Raw genomic sequence first — 6,253 nt, forward strand, 5'->3', positions numbered from 1 at the left:
ACTTATAATACACATCACAGACAAATCTTTAAATGTTGACATTATGCCTGTTTGATTTATAAGCTACATCTTTTTTCATACAGTATCATTCCCAGCTTGATTTCAGTCAATTAAATAAAGTATTGAGCCAGCCAGGAGTTGAACCTAGAATCTTCTGATCCGTAGTCAAACACGTTATCCATTGCGCTACTGGCCCCACGTCTAAACTGATGTCAGATCACAGCTAGACCAGTGTACACAGTCATGGCGTCTGTCAACATCAAGGTTCCTTGGTTTTCTGTTTCAGATGCATATCTTAATTTGATCCTCCTGTTGTTGCATGAATTTTACTGCAGAGCAAGAAATGCAGCCATGAAGTTTATTCAACGTTTAAAAAGCTTTGTATAATTTGAATCTACATAACATGTCACATTTCCTGTTGCTGAGGGAATATGGTTTTGTTGTGTGAAAATGCTGCATCTGTTGGTACACAAGTGCATACCAAACGAAAAGATATCCTTTCCCATACCGGGAGTTGAACCCGGGCCACCTGGGTGAAAACCAGGAATCCTAACCGCTAGACCATATGGGAAGACACATACTTATAATACACATCACAGACAAATCTTTAAATGTTGACATTATGCCTGTTTGATTTATAAGCTACATCTTTTTTTCATACAGTATCATTCCCAGCTTGATTTCAGTCAATTAAATAAAGTATTGAGCCAGCCAGGAGTTGAACCTAGAATCTTCTGATCCGTAGTCAGACACGTTATCCATTGCGCCCACTGGCCCCAATCTAAACTGAAGTCAGATCACAGCTAGACCAGTGTACACAGTCATGGCGTCTGTCAACATCAAGGTTCCTTGGTTTTCTGTTTCAGATGCATATCTTAATTTGATCCTCCTGTTGTTGCATGAATTTTACTGCAGAGCAAGAAATGCAGCCATGAAGTGCATTCAACGTTTAAAAAGCCTTATATAATTTGAATCTACATAACAAGTCACATTTCCTGTTGCTGAGGGAATATTGTTGTGTTGTGAGAAACTGCTGCATCTGTTGTTACACAAGTGGGTACCTAACGAAAATATATTGTTTCCATACCGGGAGTTGAACCTAGTCTACCTGGGTGAAAACCAGGAATCCTAACCGCTAGACCATATGGGAAGACACATACTATATATGAATGAGTGATGGTACAGAGCTGCATACAGTAGATGGTATCGAGTACAGTATATACATATGAGATGAGTGTGTAGACAAAGTAAACAAAGTGGCATAGTTAAAGTGGCTAGTGATACATGTGTTACATAAGGATGCAGTCGATGATGTAGAGTACAGTATATACATATGCATATGAGATGAATAATGTAGGGTAAGTAACATTATATAAGGTAGCATTGTTTAAAGTGGCTAGTGATATATTTACATCATTTCCCATCAATTCCCATTATTAAAATGGCTGGAGTTGGGTCAGTGTCAATGACAGTGTGTTGGCAGCAGCCACTCAATGTTAGTGGTGGCTGTTTAACAGTCTGATGGCCTTGAGATAGAAGCTGTTTTTCAGTCTCTCGGTCCCAGCTTTGATGCACCTGTACTGACCTCGCCTTCTGGATGATAGCGGGGTGAACAGGCAGTGGTTCGGGTGGTTGATGTCCTTGATGATCTTTATGGCCTTCCTGTAACAACGGGTGGTGTAGGTGTCCTGGAGGGCAGGTAGTTTGCCCCAGTGATGCGTTGTGCAGTCCTCACTACCCTCTGGAGAGCATTTACGGTTGAGGGGCGGAGCAGTTGCCGTACCAGGCGGTGATACAGCCCGCCAGGATGCTCTCGATTGTGCATCTGTAGAAGTTTGTGAGTGCTTTTGGTGACAAGCCTTTCTTCAGCCTCCTGAGGTTGAATAGGCGCTGCTGCGCCTTCTTCACGACGCTGTCAGTGTGAGTGGACCAATTCAGTTTGTCTGTGATGTGTATGCCGAGGAACTTAAAACTAGCTACCCTCTCCACTACTGTTCCATCGATGTGGATAGGGGGTGTTCCCCTCTGCTGTTTCCTGAAGTCCACAATCATCTCCTTAGTTTTGTTGACGTTGAGTGTGAGGTTATTTTCCTGACACCACACTCCGAGGGCCCTCACCTCCTCCCCTGTAGGCCGTCTACATCATTGTTGGTAATCAAGCCTACCACTGTTGTGTCGTCCGCAAACTTGATGATTGAGTTGGAAGCGTGCGTGGCCACGCAGTCGTGGGTGAACAGGGAGTACAGGAGAGGGCTCAGAACGCACCCTTGTGGGGCCCCCGTGTTGAGGATCAGCGGGGAGGAGATGTTGTTGCCTACCCTCACTGGCACCACGTCTAAGCTGAAGTTAGGTCACAGCTAGACAAATGTACACAGTCATAGCGTCTGTCAACAACAAGGTTCCTTGGTTTTCTGTTTCAGATGCATATCTTAATTTGATCCTCCTGTTGTTGCATGAATTTTACTGCAGAGCAAGAAATGCCAGCCATGAAGTGTATTCAACGTTTAAAAGCCTTGTATAATTTGAATCTACATAACATGTCACATTTCCTGTTGATGAGGGAATATTGTTGTGTTGTGTGAAACTGCTGCATCTGTTGTTACACAAGTGGGTACCTAACGAAAAGATATTATTTCCCATACCGGGAGTTGAATGGCCACCTGGGTGAAAACCAGGAATCCTAACACTTAGACCATATGGGAAGACATATACTTAAAATACACATCACAGACAAATCTTTAAATGTTGACATTATGCCTGTTGGATTCAAAAACTACATCTTTCTTCTCAGAGATGTTGGGGAATGTCCAGATGAAATGTCTAAAATGTGTTTGAAGTGAGAACAGCCAGAAGCACTGAAAGTTATACAGTATCATTCCCAGCTTGATTTCAGTCAATTAAATAAAGTATTGAGCCAGCCAGGAGTCAAACCTAGAATCTTCTGATCCGTAGTCAGACACGTTATCCATTGCGCCACTGGCCCTATGTATAAGCTGAAGTCAGGTCACAGCTAGACCAGTGTACACAGTCTTGGCGTCTGTCAACAACAAGGTTCCTCGGTTTTCTGTTTCAGATGCATATCTTAATTTGATCCTCCTGTTGTTGCATGAATTTTACTGCAGAGCAAGAAATGCAGCCATGAAGTTTATTCAACGTTTAAAAAGCTTTGTATAATTTGAATATACATAACATGTCACATTTCCTGTTGCTGAGGGAATATTGTTGTGTTGTGTGAAACTGCTGCATCTGTTGTTACACAAGTGGTTACCTAACGAAATATATTCTTTCCCATATCAGGAGTTGAACCCAGGCCACCTGGGTGAAAACCAGAATCTAACCGCTAGACCATATGGGAAGACACATACTTAAAATACACATCACAGACAAATCTTTAAATGTTGACATCATGCCTGTTGGATTTAAAAGCTACATCTTTTTTTTCTCAGAGATGTTGGGGAATGTCCAGATGAAATCCGTCTAAAATGTGTTTGAAGTGAGAACAGCCAGAAGCACTGAAAGGTATACAGTATCATTCCCAGCTTGATTTCAGTAAATTAAACAAAGTATTGAGCCAGCCAGGAGTCGAACCTAGAATCTTCTGATCCGTAGTCAGACACGTTATCCATTGCGCCACTGGCCCCACGTCTAAGCTGAATTCAGGTCACAGCTAGACCAGTGTACACAGTCTTGGCGTCTGTCAACAACAAGGTTCCTTGGTTTTCTGTTTCAGATGCATATCTTAATTTGATCCTCCTGTTGTTGCATGAATTTTACTGCAGAGCAAGAAAGGCAGCCATGAAGTTTATTCAACGTTTAAAAAGCTTTGTATAATTTGAATATACATAACATGTCACATTTCATGTTGCTGAGGGAATATTGTTGTGTTGTGAGAAACTGCTGCATCTGTTGTTACACAAGTGGGTACCTAATGACAAGATATTCTTTCCCATAACGGGAGTTGAACCCGGGCCACCTGGGTGAAAACAAGGAATCCTAACCGCTAGACCATATGGGAAGACACATACTTAAAATACACATCACAGACAAATCTTTAAATGTTGACATCATGCCTGTTGGATTTAAAAGCTAAATCTTTTTTTCTCAGAGATGTTGGGGAATGTCCAGATGAAATCCGTCTAAAATGTGTTTGAAGTGAGAACAGCCAGAAGCACTGAAAGGTTTACAGTATCATTCCCAGCTTGATTTCAGTCAATTAAATAAAGTAATGAGCCAGCCAGGAGTCTAACCTAGAATCTTCTGATCCGTAGTCAGACACGTTATCCATTGCACCACTGGCCCCATGTCTAAGCTTAAGTCAGGTCACAGCTAGACCAGTGTACACAGTCATAGCGTCTGTCAACAACAAGGTTCCTTGGTTTTCTGTTTCAGATGCATATCTTAATTTGATCCTCCTGGTGTTGCATGAATTTTACTGCAGAGAAATAAATGCAGCCATGAAGTGTATTCAACGTTTAAAAACCCTTGTATAATTTGAATCTACATAACATGTCACATTTCCTGTTGCTGAGGGAATATTGTTGTGTTGTGAGAAACTGCTGCATCTGTTGTTACACAAGTGGATACCCTACGAAAATATATTCTTTCCCATACCGGGAGTTGAACCCGGGCCACCTGGGTGAAAACCAGGAATCCTAACTGCTAGACCATATGGGAAGACACATACTTAAAATACACATCACAGACAATTCTTTAAATGTTGACATTATGCCTGTTTGATTTAAAAGCTACATCTTTTTTTAATACAGTATCATTCCCTGCTTGATTTCAGTCAATTAAACAAAGTATTGAGCCAGCCAGGAGTCGAACCTAGAATCTTCTGATCCGTAGTCAGACACGTTATCCATTGCGCCACTGGCCCCACGTCTAGGCTGAAGTCAGGTCACAGCTAGACCAGTGTACACAGTCATAGCGTCTCTCAACAACAAGGTTCCTTGGTTTTCTGTTTCAGATGCATATCTTAATTTGATCCTCCTGTTGTTGCATGAATTTTACTGCAGAGCAAGAAATGCAGCCATGAAGTGTATTCAACGTTTAAAAAGCCTTATATAATTTGAATCTGCATAACAAGTCACATTTCCTGTTGCTGAGGGAATATTGTTGTGTTGTGAGAAACTGCTGCATCTGTTGTTACACAAGTGGGTACCTAACGAAAATATATTCTTTTCCCATACCGGGAGTTGAACCCTGGCCACCTGGGTGAAAACCAGGAATCCTAACCGCTAGACCATATGGGAAGACACATACTTAAAATACACATCACAGACAAATCTTTAAATGTTGACATTATGCCTGTTGATTTAAAACTACATCTTTTTTTCAGAGATGTTGGGGAATGTCCAGATGAAACATCTAAAATGTGTTTGAATACTGAAAGTATACATTCCCAGCTTGATTTCAGTCAATTAAACAAAGTATTGAGCCAGCCAGGAGTCAAACCTAGAATCTTCTGATCCGTAGTCAGACACGTTCTCCATTGCACGCCACTGGCCCCATGTCTAAGCTTAAGTCAGGTCACAGCTAGACCAGTGTACACAGTCATAGTGTCTGTCAACAACAAGGTTCCTTGGTTTTCTGTTTCAGATGCATATCTTAATTTGATCCTCCTGTTGTTGCATGAATTTTACTGCAGAGCAAGAAATCCAGCCATGAAGTTTATTCAACGTTTAAAAAGCTTTGTATATACATAACATGTCACATTTCCTGTTGCTGAGAGAATATTGTTTTGTTGTGAGAACTGCTGCATCTCTTGTTACACAAGTGGGTACCCTAACGATAAGATGATCTTTACCATACCGGGAGTTGAACCCAGGCCACCTGTGTGAAAACCAGGAATCCTAACCACTAGACCATATGGGAAGACAAATACTTAAAATACACATCACAGACAAATCTTTAAATGTTGACATTATGCCTGTTGGAATTAAATGCTACATCTTTTTTCTCAGAGATGTTGGGGAATGTCCAGATGAAATCCGTCTAAAATGTGTTTTGAAGTGAGAACAGCCAGAAGCACTGAAAGGTATACAGTATCATTCCCTGCTTGATTTCAGTCAATTAAACAAAGTATTGAGCCAGCCAGGAGTCAAACCTAGAATCTTCTGATCCATAGTCAGACACGTTATCCATTGCGCCACTGGCACCACGTCTAAGCTGAAGTCAGGTCACAGCTAGACCAGTGTACACAGTCATGGCGTCTGTCAACAACAAGGTTCCTTGGTTTTCTGTTTCAGAT

General features: G+C 41.5%; 1 non-coding gene across 1 annotated transcript; it reads right to left on the reverse strand.

The window, feature by feature from the left end:
- Positions 1-499: 499 nt before the first annotated feature.
- On the reverse strand, positions 500-571 carry trnae-uuc. The gene has a single exon. It is a non-coding gene; the product is annotated as a tRNA-Glu (tRNA).
- Positions 572-6,253: the final 5,682 nt, after the last annotated feature.

Source organism: Oncorhynchus gorbuscha, unplaced genomic scaffold (assembly GCF_021184085.1).
Source record: "Oncorhynchus gorbuscha isolate QuinsamMale2020 ecotype Even-year unplaced genomic scaffold, OgorEven_v1.0 Un_scaffold_11196, whole genome shotgun sequence".
Lineage (NCBI taxonomy): Eukaryota > Metazoa > Chordata > Actinopteri > Salmoniformes > Salmonidae > Oncorhynchus > Oncorhynchus gorbuscha.